Raw genomic sequence first — 16171 nt, forward strand, 5'->3', positions numbered from 1 at the left:
AATATTGGTTCCATTCACAACCCGAATCTTAACAGTATTGGCTGTTCCCTCAAGGATCCTTATTTCAGCCTCACAATATTAAATAGACTGAACATTAGTTCCAGCTTCCCAGTGTAAAATAAGCTGGCACTTGGCAAATAACCTCAGTGGAATGTTGTAACAGGAGATTTTGTGAAACTTCTCAGGCAAGTGTGGTTGTTTTAACTGGCCAGCTGTTTGTCTGGTGGGGGTAGGTCAACCTTCTGTGGGCTGAAATTACCATCCTGTGGAATTGCCTCACAGAGAAAACTCTTTGTGATACTTTAGCAATGTTTTAGCACCCACAATGCAATTGGAAGTATTTTTTGTCCACAAGAAGTATATTGATATCACAATTCTATGTTGGTCTGGACTTATTTGTGCCTTTGAAACTCTGGCCCATGAACATAGCATTAGTGGGAATAACAAGGACTATAGTAAAAGTGTATATTATATACTCTTCCTACCTTCTGTAATTCTTAACCAATTACTGAACTTCTAATAGACCAATCCTGGATTACCCAACACCTGGAATCATAGAGTGTTTGTGTTGGAAAGAGTCTTAGAGGTCATTTAGTATAATTTCCAACTTGACACAAAAATCTCTTCAATGGCTCTTTTATTTCTGCAATAGTCAGTTTCTTGGACATCTGTAGTGTTAGAGGAGGCTTCAAAACTACCATCTTGAGGTATTTGAAGAGAAGCTATGAAGAAGAGCAATTAGACTTCTGCTTTGGCCCCAGATGACAAAATCCTTGTTCTTTGTTTAATTAGCTGGTTTCCGCATATTTAGCAGTTCTCCCAAGGAACTGTCTCACTGACTTCCAAAGGGACTAAGGTTTGTCTTCTTCAAAAGGATTTCCTGTCCATGTGGGGCATGTTGTTGTGCTACTGTCGTTAATTATGACAGTGATGACACTATCACCATCATCAAAACTTGGCCTTGCTCCCAATGTCTCTATTTCTGTTTATGTGCCTCCCATATGCCTAGACCTAAATGCTCATAGACATCTTTGAATACAAAGAAAGAAGCAATCAGTTGCCAACCCTAATTGTTCTATTTGTCCAGTATTTCTCATATCCATTCCCATCTTTTTTTCTAAAATTATTGCCATCAATCCTAATTTAGGCCCTTATTAGCTTTTGACTAAAGGACTATGATATCTCCCAACTGATTTTTCTTCTTCTAGTTTATTCACTTCAATTAATCCTTAATATTGTTGTCTGCATAATTATCTTAAAGCATTCCTCTGATCATTATCACCACTCTACTCAACCTTTCAGTGGATAAATCAAAAAGTATTTATTTTTGCCAGGCACTGTGTTGAGCATTATAGCTACAAAGACAAAAATGGAACTATCCCCAGAGACATCAAGGAGCTTATAGTCTTTTAGAGGACACAACACATACACATAAAAGTATAAACCAAATTAATACAAGGTAATTGTGAAGTATTACTGGCTGGGGGAGAAAAGGAGATACTGATGAGTGGAGCTTTGAAGAATATTAGGAGTTCCAAAAGGAGGAGGGGATAAGGGAGTGCCTTCCAGATAAAACAGGACACTTTATACAAAAGGCCAAACATGTAAAATAAAGTTTTGTGTGGTAGGAAAAACAAAAACAAAAACAACAATCAGTTTGATTAGATTGTAGAGTGAATGGAGGAATATAATATGTAATAAAACTGGAAATATAGATTGGAGCCAGGTTGTGAAGGCTTTAAGCGCCTAACAGAAGAGTTTCTGTTTCGTTGTAATGAACAAAGGGGTTGAACTTATTGAATGAGGGAGTAACATGGTCATCACTGAGCTTTAATGATTTCATTTTGGCAACAGTTAGGAGAGGTGGAAGTAATGGAGGCAGAGATTTAGGAGCAAATTAAAGTGGTGGCTATGTGAGTGAAGAGAAAGAGTAGGATGGGTAGGAAGTTGTAGTGGTAGAAACTAAGATTTGGAAACTGATTGGATTTGTGGAATAAGAGAGTATGAGGAATTAGAGAGTGACTTTAAGGATGTGAAGATCTAGAAGGAAGGTGACATTCTACTATGTACTTTTAAATCTTATCTTGCTCCTTTGTGAATTCTATAAATACTAGTCCTCTAGATCCCCTAGTCTTAGCCTAAATTCTTCCAGATCTCTGCTTTTGTGTATGACATTACCTAATCCTGGAATGCAGTCCATCTTCTGCTCTGATCCTTATTAATTGTTTAAATCCCTTCAAGACCTCATCCATGAAGACTTCCTCTATTTTATTTATCCCCTCCAAAACACCCTACTCTTGACAACAGAAAGTCATCTCTTCCTTCCTAAATTTTTTCATGATGCTTTTTCTACACTTCACTTGAAATTTTACATTCTTCCATACATTGTGTCTAATTATATATGTATTATAACTTTACTATATATAACATTATAGTAAAGTATTATAATATTGCTTTGTAAGGGCAAAATTTTTATCTTTATACCCTTATTCCGTAGTAGAAAGATCTGTACCTTGTAAGAATCTGATAAATGTTATTGAACTTAAACTTTTGAATTTCTTTAAGTAGGCTGGTATATCAGATGTCTTATTGCATATCTTTAGATATTTTTGATTTAAAAATTTTTATAGTGAGTAATAAATATAAGAAAAAATCCCTAGCTTTTGAATTTATTATTAAAAAATGAAGTACAAATTGTCAGAATCTAAATCTTAGATTATTCTCAGTTGTATGTTTCTGAAGCAAATGGTTTGATTTTGGAACATACTGCCAAAGAAATTAATAATTATACAGCCAGCATTTGTAGCACTTTTAGTTTTATAAAAACTATTAAACAAATATCTTATTTTTATCCTCACAACAACCCTGGACTATAGGTGTTATTAATATCCCAATTTTACAGAGGAAGAAATTGAAATAAAGTGACTTGCTCAGGTTAATACAACTGAGTAAGTTTCCACAGTTGAATTTGAGCATGTCTTCCTTATTCCAAGTCTGACTCTAGATGCCTGAATTAGTTCTTATTCAGGTATGTATTGAACTATATAACTGGTAAGCTCCCTTCTAACTTTGAGATTCTACAATTCTGGTTGACGTAAGGAAGGCTGGAGAACACCTACTTTGTAAGCAGTCAATGAGTTTAAGTGTCTTTACTGATTGATGTCTTTGATGTTTTCTGAGCCAGAGAGTATCTCTCCTCTTCTGTTGGATTTAGTTAGGAGACAAAATCAGTGGGTTTTGGCATTAGGAGACCTGAGTTGAAGTCTTGATTCTACTATATCCTTGACCTTGGACAAGATATTTAACCTCTCTGAGACTTAGTTTCCCCATTTATAAAATGAGGGGGTTGGATTAATGCTACATCATCACTAAAGATGCTAAACTATGATCTTATAACCTTAAAACAGTATAGAAATATGAATTAACATTATTACATATATTCACTCTGGAGTCTAATAATAGGATTTGAGGGGTCCAAGAGGGCAAGAATGATGTAGATGTAGATGTAGGTGTGTGTGAGGATAGAGAGATGAGAAAAATTGGCTCAACATTCCAAAGGATAAGGGACAACTAGCTACCATATTTCTTTTCCCATCTAGGAAAGTAGAGGAGTCAAGGAGAGAGGATGAACACCTGGAGCTTCTCTAAAGGAGAAGTTGCCTACATATCTGACCACTGTTCCAGCTGAGGCAGAGAGGAGCCTGTGCTGTGAAGTTCATGTAGAAGCTTTATTGCCATTTATCCATGATATTGTAAAATAGATTCCTCTGTCAAGTAGAAGTTGGATTAGATGTCCTCTGAAGATCTTTATAGTTCTAAGATTAAAACTATTACCTTCTGGACTTTCAGAACCTTTTCCTTAAAGTGAACAAGATTAGGAGAACAATTTATTTATATTTTGAATTTTCAACAGTATTTTATTTTTCCAAATATATCTAAATATAGTTTTCAACATTCATTTTTGCATGACTTTGTGTTCCAATTTTTTCTCCCTTCTTTCCTTACTTCCTCTCTCCCCCCTCCCCAAAATAGTAAGTACTTTAATATAGGTTAAATATGTGCAATTTTTGAAACCTATTTACATATTTGTCATGTGGTGCAAGAAAAATTAAACCAAGAGGAAAAAACCTTGAGAAAGAAAAACAAACAAAAAGGGTGAAAATACTATGCTTCAATCCACATTCAATCTCTCTTTGGATGTGGATGACATTTTCCATCCAAATCAATTTGGGAGGTGAGGGGAGAAAATAAAATCTTGATTGATAAATAAATAGATTAGTTTTCTAAAAATTCTTGCCTTGAGATGAGTTAGTGACACAAACAATTTTGTTATCATTTATGACAATAGTTAATGCAGGATGGAAAGATATTATATTTACAGGAATTATCTTTGAAAACATTACTTATATGAAAAGAATTATACAGTAATGAATCGACTCACATTATATGACAGATTTTCTTCAGAACTGAATATGAAGAGGGAGAAAACTGAATTCCCAGAATTGAATATGAATAAGTTGAATAGGATTGAAACCATATGCTCCTTAGGTTACTAAAGTATGATCCACTTTCTATAAGCATAGTAAGAAAGTGACTAAACTCTGAAAAGTACTGATGTTTAGGCAAAAATGAGTCATAGTAAAGCCTGTGCTTCTTTATTCCAGAAATGTCCTCATCCTTTTAGAATTAATGTCTGCAGTAATTTGCTTGGTTTCTGGAGTATGAGAGGAGGCAGTAGGATGGACTAGATGCAGAGCCAGGAAGATCTGATATATATTAGCTATGTGACTCTTGAACAAATCATGTTCTAGATATGGTCTAGACAGCTAAGTCTATAAATTGCAGAGAAAATAGTGACCTGCATCAGTAGGAGTATGCATATCTGGGAGGTCCCTATACCAATGAAATCATAGGTCTATTCCCTATTCCTAAATCAGGGATTAGTAATCTTTATTATATCATGTATCCTTCTCATACTCTGGTAAATTCTGTGGACTAATAGAACACAGTTTTACAATTAATAAAATAAAAATCATAAATTTTAAAGGAAGCCAATAATAGCGAAATAGTTATCAAAAAATTTTAAGTGGCTTCCGAGTTAAGAACACTTTTCCTTAAGTATGAATTCAAGCATATAGTAGCAGTTGGCCTAAATAATTCATTACATATTTGTCACATCTTGATTGGTTTGATCTGAGATACATCTTACTTTCAAATGTAGATGTGTTAGTTTGAAATGAACTATTGGCATGGCCATCCCAGAATTAATTAGTGGGTATTGTTCTAGGGAAGGCCTTAATTATTTATTAATTATTCCTCACTTAGTGTTTTTGAGTTGTTTAATATCTCTACCCTAGAATTATTCTCCCTAACTGTTCATGAACATCAACAAAATATTCAATCTTAAACAAACAAAAAGCTCATGAAATATTTCTCATTGAGCTTTTGATCTTGCTACAGGTTATATCTATGCCTTTTAAGTTTCATAATTTTTATTTTCCATAGTTACATGTAGAAAATTTTTTACTATACATGTACATTTTTAAAAATAGATCCTTATGAATCCCATTGGAAGGGAAAATAAAAAAAGGGGGGGAAACCATGAGAGGGGGAAAAAACAGAAAAAAAGAACACATGCTGTGTTGATTTACATTCAGTCTCTACAGTTCTGTCTCTGTATTTGGATGGCATTTTCCATTCAAAGTTTATTGGGATTGCCTTGGATCACTGAACCACTGTCAACTGATCATCTGTGCCTTCTGAGCTATATAATTTTTCCCATCTACAATATACTGGAGATCTTCCTTTGAGTCTTTAAATATTAATAATAATAATAAGGATTTGAGAATAAACATACAAAAATTAAATAGTCCCTACTCTCTAGTTAGCTTACATTCTTGAGACAGAGAAATCATATACACATAAGCATATGAAGAATAAAAAATACAAAATAGATGACAGGTTTTTAAATACAATGTAATTGTAGAAAAAGGCATCAGGAGTTAAAAAAAATAACAGGAAAGGCTTCATGTAGTTTAGAGTGTAGAAAGTAGAGTATTATATGATTAAATTGGAAAGATAGGTTGCATCTAGGTTTGCTCTGCAGTATGTAGCATTTTTTTTGTCAGTGATTTAAAAGAAAGTCATTGATGGCATGTTCATCCAATTTACAGATGACACAAAAATGAAGAAGTCAGAATTAACACAATGGATGAGAACCAGGTTCCAAAAAGATCATAATAGTGTGGTACATTGGGGTGAATCTAGTAAGATTCATTTAATAGAAACAAATGCTTTCCAATTTGTCAAATACCTTACACATGCCCCCCAAAATCAACTCCACAAGCATAAGAGATAAGAGGATGAGAAAGCTCTTTTTCTGGAAAAGATCTAGAGATTTTAATGGATTATAAAGGCATTATAAGTTAGCGACTTTAGCCAAACAAACTAATGAGATCTTGGACTGCATCAAGAGAGGCAAAACTGCCAGGAAGCAATGAGGAACGAGGTGTGATTTGCTTTGCTGATTAGACCATATTTGCAGTATTGTCTTTAATTCCAGGTACCACTGTTTAGGAAGGACATTAATAATCCAGATAACGGGGAGAAGAGGACAACCAGCATAGTGAAAGACTTGGAATCCAAGTCATGTGAGGATTGAAGGAACTGGAGATATTTAGCATGAAGGAAAAAACCCTCAAGGAGGAACATGATAGATATCTTCTAAATGGAAGAAGAATAAACATATTAAACATTTGGTATGCTAAATATGTGCTGAGGGAATTAAAGGAAATTAAGACTGATGGGGTGAGTGACTTGTTCAAAGTCACACAGCTAATAAGAGTCAGAGGTTAGACTGGTCCAGATCTTCCTGACTGTGGGCCCACAGTTCAATCCACTCTGCCATTCCTTTCAAAAAGGATGCTTTGAATATTTTGCTATATATGGGTTATTTGCCCTCTATCTTTTGATATTCTTGAGGTATATATCCAATAGTAGAATCTCTGGGTCAATGGGTTTGAACAGATCAGTTATTTTTTCATGTAATTCTAAATTTCTTTCCAAAGTGGTTTGACAAATTCACAGATTCATGATTATGTAAGTGCAGCCACATTCCCTCCAATATTAAATTATTTACAAAAGTCTTTAGTCATGTTGCCAGTTTGCAAGGTGTGTTCTTCCTCTGTTTTACAGCCTTTCTCAATTTTTCCTATCAATAATACTCTTTCCCTTTGGATTTCTCTTTTGTACTTTTATGAATCATTCTGTAAATGATTACTTCATGTCAGTTATTGTTTATGGACATATGGATAATACATCCTTTCTAAACTGTGAGTACCTAGCATGGTGCTCTGCAGATGGAAGGTACTTAATAATTTATTGCTAAAAAGTATCTAGTCCAATGCCCTAATTTCATAGTTGAGGAAACTGGAACACATAGGAGATGAAGTTATTCATTTAAATTCAGAGAGTCAGTGTTAAAGCCATGCTTCCTGTATCTTAATTCACTTTTATTTATGAAAGGCAGTATGGTATGGTAGGTAGTATGTTAGAATGGAAATCAGGCAAGAGCTTCATTCAATTAAGTTAGATGCTATGATTCAGATTACGATTATGGGTTATTAGGAAGATGGTGTTGGCTATAGAGAAGTTTGGCTGTAGAGCAGTTTAATAGGAAAGATCAAAAGTTTAATTGAGACATTTAATTTTTACTCAAAGTAACCCCACATGAAGATGACCAGCAGGTAGTTTGAGATGTGGAACTGAGTTCAAAAGGCTGAACTCTCTATATTGAGACTATTATGAAACCATGGGAAAAAGTAAGCTTGCCAAGGAAAAGAATACAGAGAAAGGAGTTCTCAAGAGAGAGTTTAGGGAGATGCCTGGTTTGCAGGGTTAAGAGATGAATAATGGTTCAGTAAAGATAAATAAGGAGAAATCTGACAGAGGCATAATGGAGGCAAGAGAGTGTCATTGATGCTAAGGACAAAGACAACAGAGCTAAAGCTAAAGAAGATTGGGAGGATATGTGACAGAACTCAAAGATATGAGTGGAGAAAGAGGGGTTTTTTTGGTTGTTTTTTTTAAAGTAATGACATTTTTTAGTAAATGTATTTTGGAATGATAACAACTTGTGATGGAGTGGCAATAACTTGTTATAGATGGGCACTAATCAAGAAGAGCCTATCTACTTTGTCTAACTTCATTTGAATTTATATCTGAATACATGGAATTGGAACATAGGATTATAACTTAGAGTTGAAAAAGAATATTCAGAGGAATTTAACATGGTAATACCATCTATCTTTGGTGATAGGACTTGTTTTATACCTCATTTCATATTAATAGTTAGAAGACTGAATAAAGTTATTTCTGGTGCTATAAAAAACTAGAAGTCAATACAATATCATATCCATCTTAATGGTCAAGAGATGATAGAATATACAAGCATAGTTTGGGGTAGCAAAATATTGAGCTCCATAGGTGACAAAAAACAGGAGAGAGGAATAAGAGGAAGGAGGGTATTTAAAGGAAAGAAAAGGAATAATTCTATTTGTTAAAGAGGATTGCTTTTCCTTTTGGGGGCTATGTGGCAGTGTGGGAGGTAGAGAAAAAACATTTTTGTTCATTAAAATAAAATTTAATTTTTAAAAGTGATAATAAAAAAAGAGAGAGAATGTTCAGAAGTTATCTAGTTTTCCACTAAAGTAGACCCAGGATGACCAAGATTCAAATCATGCCTCTGATATTGACTAGATGTATGAACCCAGGCAAGTCACTTTATTTCTTTATGTCTCAATATTTTCATTAGTAAATTAAAATAATAATATCACCCATACTGATCAAATGATGAGCTCAATGCAAAAAACTCCCATTTTTTCATCTATACAGCTAAAACTGATTGGTTGCATGGCAAGCATGTGGTCTTTGGCCAAGTAAAAGAAACCGTGAACATTATGGATACCATAGAGCTCTTTGGTTCTCTTGATGGCAGGACTAGCAAGAAGATTGCCACTTCTGACTGTGGACAACTTTCAGAAATTTTTCTATTTTGGCTTTTGTCTTACCCACCAAACCATTTCATATCTGCTCTCATACCCTGTAATCCTTGGGCTCTCACTTGCTATAATTGTCTTTGAATTTCATTTTCCTTTTTCTTCTACAAGTATGGCTAAGACAAGAGAGATAAATTTCTGATTATGAAATAAAAAACTAAAATACAAAACATAAAAGAAGCCAATAGAAAAGGTCCAGGCCACAGATGATGAAAACTGGAACTGGGATGGTGATGGCTGTATGAGTAGAATGAAGGGGCATTCAGCTTTGTGGCTATTCCTGCCTTTTAACTCTTTGTATAGTTTTGTAATCATTGTATAGTTTTATTTTGCATATTTCACAGTGCTTCAGGTCATAAGTCTTCCCATATTTCTTTGTTTTCTTGAGGCTCATTATTTCCTTTTTGTTTGTTTGTTTTTTTTTTACAACAATAGCTTTTGTTTTTCAAAATATATGCAAAGTTAGTTTTCAAAACCTTGCAAAACCTTGAGTTCCAAATTTTTCTCCTTCCTTCACTCTTTCTCCCTTCCCCTAGGCAGCAAGTTATCCAATATAGGTTAAACATATGCAATTCTTCTAAACATGTTTCCACATTTATCATGCTGCACAAGAAAAATCAGATAAAAAGCAGGAAAAATGAGAAAAAAAAAACAAACAAACAAGAAACAACAACAACAACAACAAAAAGAAGTGAAAACACTAAGTTGTGATACATATTCAGTCCCCATAGTCTCCTCTCTGTCTGCATTTAGCTCTCTACATCACAAGTCTAAGTGGAATTGACCTGAATCACCTCATTGTTGAAAGAAATCAATTCCATCACAGCTGATCATCACATAATTTTGTTGTTGCTGTGTACAATGTTCTCTTGGTTTTACTCACTTCATTCAGCATCAGTTCATGAAGGTTTCTCCAGACCTCTCTGAAATCTTCCTGCTCATTGTTTCTTATAGAACAACAATATTCCATAACATTAATATACCATACCTTATTCAGCCATTCCCCAACTGATGGGCATCCATTCAGTTTCTAGTTCCTTGCCACTACAAAAAGGGTTGCTACAAATATTTTTTTTTTGCACATATGGATCCTTTTCCTTCCTATATTATCTCTTTAGAATACAAAACCAGTAGAGACACTGCTGGATCAAAAGATATGCACAGTTTGATAGTCCTTTGGGTATAGTTCCTCATTGCTCTCCAGAATTTTGGATCAGTTCATAATTTTACCAAAAATGTTTCAGTGTTTCAGTTTTCTTATATCCTCTCCAACATTTATCATTATATTTTCCTGTCATTTTAGTCAATCTGAGAAGTATGAAGTGGTACCTCAAAGTTTTTTGAATTTGCATTTCTTTAATCAATAGTGATTTAGAGCATTTTTCACATGACTAGAAATAGCTTTAATTTATTTGCCATAAAATTGTCTGTTCATATCCTTTGACCACCTATCAATTGAAAAAATGGCTTGTATTGTTATAAATTTGAGTCAGTTCTCTATTTTAGAAATGAGATCTTTATCAGAACACTTGGATATAATTTTCTCTCGGTTTTCTGCTTCCCTTCTAATCTTGGCTGCATTGGTTTTGTTTGTACAGAAACTTTTTAATTTAGTATAATTAAAATTACCCATTTTGCATTTCAAAATGTTCTCTAGTTCTTCTTTGGCCATAAATTCCTTTCTTTTCTATGGATCTGAGAAAACAAGATTCTTTGTTCTTATAATTTGCTTACAATTTCGCCTTTATGTCTAAATTGTGAACCCATTTTGACCTTATCTTGGTATAGGGTGTTAAGTGTTGGCCAATGTCTAATTTCTGCCTTACTATTTTCCAATTTTCTCAATAATTTTTGTCGAATAGTGAATTCTTATCCCGGAAGCTGAAATCTTCTGAAAGCTTCCAGAAACTATAGATTCATTGACTATTGTATCTTGTGAATCTAACCTATTCCACTAGTCCACTACTCTATTTCTTAGTCAGTACCAAATGGTTTTGATGACCACTGCTTTATAATATAGTTTTAGGTCTGGTATAGCCAGACCATCTTCGTTTGCATTTTTTTTTCATTAATTCTGTTGAAATTCTTAACCTTTTTTACCTTAGCCAGATGAAATTTTCTTATTTTTTTTCTAGCTCTATAAAGTAATTTCTTTAATTGCTATGGCATGAAATAAGTAAATTAATTTAGGTAGAATTGTTGTTTTTAATATTAGACTTGGCCTACCCATGATCACTTGATATGCTTCCAATAGCTTAGATCTAACTTAATTTGTGTGAAAATTAATTTGTAATTGTGTTCATATATTTCTGACTTTGTTTTGGCAAGTAGCCTCTCCCAAATTTTATATTATCTACAGTTATTTTTAATGAAATTTCTCTTTTTATCTCTTGTTGCTAGACTTTGTTGGTAACATATAGAAATGCCTGCAACTTTGCTTTGATTCTAATAGTTTTCCAGTTGATTCTCTAGGATTCTCTAAATTATACTATCATATCATCTGCAAAAAGTGATAATTTTGTTTACTTATTACCTACTTTAATTCCTTCAATTTCTTTTTTCTTCTCTTATTGTTAAAGCTAACATTTCTAATACAATATTGAATAGTAATGGTGATAGTGGACAACCTTGTTTCATCCCTGATTTTACTGGGAATATTTTTGTTGTTGTTTATCCCCATTATAATAATGCTTGCTGATAGTTTTAGATAGATGCTATTTATCATTTTAAAGAAAACTCCATTTATTCCTATGTTCTTTAGTGTTTTAATAGAAATGGGTGTTGTTTCTTGTCAAATGCTTTTTTCTGCATTTATTGATATAATCACATAATTTCTGTTAGTTTGGTTATTGATATAGTCAATTATTCTAATAGTTTTCCTTATGTTGAATCAGCCTTACATTTCCTGGCATAAATCCTATTTGGTCATAATGTATTTTTCTGGTGATGAGTTGCTATAATCTCTTTGCTAATATTTTATTTAAGATCTTTGCATTGATATTCATTAGGAAATTGGTTTATAATTTTCTTTCTTTGTTTTGACCCTTCCTGGTTTAGGTATTAGCACCTTATCTGTGTTTAAAAAAAAAAAAAAGAATTTGATAGGACTCTTTCTTTCCCTATTTTTCAAAATAGTTTGTATGGTATTGGAATTAATTGTTCTTTAAATGTTTGGTAAAATTCACTTGTAAATCTGTCTGGTCCTGGTGACTTTTTCTTAGGAATGTCATTGGGGTTCTTTAGTTCTTATAGCACAATAATATACTTCACATCAATGAACAACAATTTGTTTAAATATTCTCCTGTTTGTAGTTATCTATATTGATTCTAGTTCTTTGTTCCTAACAAAAAATGTTGCTATAAATGTTTCCTGCATATTTGGAATCTTTCTGTTATGGAACTTCTTGAGGTATATGCCTAATAGTAGTAACTCTGGGTCAAAGGGTATGGACATTTTAATCACTTCTTTGCATAATTCCAAATTGCTTTCTAGAATGATTGGGAGAATTCTATATTTGTAACAACCTCCCATTGCATTTTTAAATTCTAAAAAATTATTATGTACTTTGTCTTCTTCCCACACTCCACTGAGAAAAAAAAAGAAAAAATTTCTTGTAGCAAAGGCATAGTCAAGCAAAACAAATTCCCATTTTAGCATATACAGATATTTTATATGTATATATGTATGACTTCCCTGATTTTCAAAGAAAACTTCTAAGGAAGGAAAATAAGGGGAAAGGATCTTTAAGAATTTCAGATCACTTGACATTAGGAAGAACGGTTTTAATTACAGGAATAGTTCAAACTTTTTATGAGTCCTTCCATTTATAATATATATATATATGTATATATATATATATGTATGTATCTATGTAAATGTGTATGTACATTTCTCTTATTAATGATTCAGATTATTTCTTATGGCTGTTAAGAGTTTGTGATTATTCTTTTGAGAATTGCTTTTTTATATCCTTTAAACATTTATCAAATGGGAAGACCTTCAGATATTTAAAGGTAACTCTTGTATTCTTCCTTAATCTTCTCCTGGCCAATATTTCCAGTTTCCTCAACAGAGTAAGAAATGGATGAGGGACCTCTCAATCATCTAGTCTAATTCACACATTAAAGTAATGCTTACTAAAGCATACCCAGTCTCAACTTAAAGACCTCCATGTCATGCAATCCATAATATCTCCTTCAAACTGAGGTTGAACAACCACTTATCTATATGTTATAATGATTTTTTCTTTAGTGTGGGGTTAGACTATATGGCCAGTAATATCCCTTCTGTCTCTCAAATTCAGTGAATCTCTGACCTTGGAGATCAACTACATATAATCTCTTTATTATATGGATGAAGATTCTGAAACATGGAGAAATCTTTATTTGTCAAGTTCTCCTGACTCCAAAGTTAAGTGCTTTTTACCCCCTTCTTTCTGCTTTCTTTGTGTAGCCTAAGAATAATGTAGGATCACTCCTCCTACCCTTTTTCCCTCCCCCAACCCAATTAGTCATTCCAGTTAGTCACACTGGATCCCTTGTGTAAAATCTGACATACTGTAGTGTCAGTGAATCATTCTGCACATGAAAAATTGGAACCTTTCCAAATGAAGGATTCATAAAAAGCTTGAATTATTCCTATAATTAAAAACTGGTTTTCTTAATGTGAAGTGATCTAGAATTCTTAAAGATCCTTTTCTCTCTTATTTTCTTTCCTTATAAGCTTCTATTCTGAAAATCAGGCAAGTCATAGACAAGGAAAGGAATTCCAGCCACACTGAACCAATTTAAAACCTTTTCCAGACTAACATTCCTCTCAAACCAAGCAGTAAGAAAAAGGGAGTGACCGTAAAAGAGCATATTAAAACTTTAGAAAAATGATCCCTACTCTGAAAGTTAAAAAACACACTGGGAAGCCAAACTTTCAGACATAGTGCATTGTGTTCTAGGAGACTGTTACAATCAGGCTCTCTTTTCTCTTGTTTTCTCATCTGTCATCTTTCAACTCAGTGAGTTTCAAATTTACTTCTTATTCTTTTCTCACCTCTTTTTCTTAGGGTCAGTGCTTACTTAATGGTACAAAATCTAAATTAGCACTGTACACCAGTGGTACTTAATCAATATTTACTGGATGACTATTTATATGAGAATTTACAGAATAAACATTCGAGTATTTCTTTAATTTAGAGATTATCTGGTTCAAAACCTCTCACTTTGTTGAGAAAGTAAACAGAGGCCCAGAGGTGAAAAGTAACACATGCAAACTCACGCTGAAGGTTAGTGGGAGAGCCAGGCCTAGAATCCAAATCTCTTGACTTGTACTAATGTGCTCTTTTTACTATTATGCAAAGCCCGTATTCCCCATTTTTCTACCTTACTCTGCTGAAGTACATGCCTAGTATGTATTTTGTTCTCAGATGCTTTCTTGGAAACATTTCCAGAATTAAATAACAAGTGGCACAAACTGGAAAATTCTTTTGGGGTTATCTGGCCCTCATTTCTCCTATTTTTGAGGTCCACAAGAATAACCTAGGTAGCTATGATGTTTATTAGGGAATTGAAATGCTATTTTTGTAACACAGAATCTGGAACATATTTTAGGAGAAACAAATTGCTCCTTAGACTTAGTCTGGTAGCACTAGGTCTTTCTAGTAGACATTTAATGCATACTTATTGAATTTTATTGAATTGGAAGCACTTATTAGATTTCACTCACCTCTGCCTTTCTGCTTTCCTGAGATCTAAATTTTACTATTAAAAAAGAATTTATTATATTTCAGCCTTTTGAGAATTCTACTTTAACTTAGCTTCTCAAATCTGGAAACCTCCCCTTGATAGATGGAAATGGAACTTCTATTTCCAGGCCCTATTTTGAATCCTTTTGGCAAAATTATATGTTCTCTTTAAGCTTTGCTTTTACCGCCGGGCAGAGATTGTTTGGTCTGGATAATTTTTTTTTTTTCCTGGCAGCTAGGGAGCCCTTCCCCAAAAGATTATTCTGCTACCTAATTAGGGGAAACAATATCTGTTATGCTCTATCCAGTTTTGGGCAGTGTATTTTGGGAGTGTATTTTTGACTAACTGGATGGTATTAAGAAGTACCAGAACCTTTCACATAATAGACATTTAATAAGTGTTTCTTGACTTGAGTTGATAGCTACTTCTCAGTATTTTATGATCTGCCATGTAAGAATTGGTTGAAAGAATTAAAACATAAAAATCCATATGTGCTTGAACCAAGACAAAATATTATAGTGTTCATAGTACCCTTGTCCTAAATTTTGTGCTTCTATTAATTTAGTCTAAGATCTTGCTAGTTTTTTAATGGTACCATATTATACTTTTGATTTATTTTATTTATTTATTTTTTCCCTGAGTCTAGGGTTAAAGTGATTTGCCCAGGGTCACACAGCTAGGAAGTGTTAAGTGTCTGAGATCAGATTTGAACTCAGGTCCTCCTGAATTCAGGACTGGTGCTCTATCCACTGCGCCCCCTAGCTACCCCTACTTTTGACTTATTTTAAACTTTAAAGTCCATCAATACCCCCTGTCTTATTAATATAAACTTCCTATATATATCATATATAAATTGCTAATTTTCACAGGTGAATATTGTCTAACCATACATCCCAGCTCTTAATTGTTAAGTTGGCTTTTTTAATCCATGTATAGGATTTTACAATTATTTGTATTAAACAGTCACTTTACATTTGGCTCAGAGTCAATGGTGCTTATTGTGAATGTGACTATTTATACCTTGTAAATTAACAAATGCTATATATCAAAGCTTTATTTATTGTTTTGTTATCTATACTTATTACTGATTGAAAAAAGTTAGTAACTCAGATTAAATTTAAAAAGTCTAATTAGATATATACTTTGATCAGTATCCTCCTGCTCAGTGCTCTAACCTATTGTGATCTTTTCTTTTTCAGATCCCAACTCTTTTAACTCACATGTCAGCTATCCCTCTCAGTTTGCAACATCTGCAAATTTGATAAGCATTGTATTTATTCCTTAATCCAAGCTTGACAAAAAAAAGTTGAATAGCCCATGACCAAATAGATCCCAGGGGAATCCACTAAGTCCTCCCTCTACATAGACTTTGATTCATT

At 33.4% G+C, this 16171-nt stretch overlaps 1 protein-coding gene across 8 annotated transcripts in view; it reads left to right on the plus strand.

Moving 5' to 3' along the window:
• The window catches only part of SYNE3 (spectrin repeat containing nuclear envelope family member 3), a 192580-nt gene that overhangs the window by 44098 nt on the left and 132311 nt on the right, over positions 1-16171 (plus strand). The gene's annotated exons all lie outside the window — the stretch shown is intronic.

Source organism: Sminthopsis crassicaudata, chromosome 2 (assembly GCF_048593235.1).
Source record: "Sminthopsis crassicaudata isolate SCR6 chromosome 2, ASM4859323v1, whole genome shotgun sequence".
NCBI classification, from domain to species: Eukaryota; Metazoa; Chordata; class Mammalia; order Dasyuromorphia; family Dasyuridae; genus Sminthopsis; species Sminthopsis crassicaudata.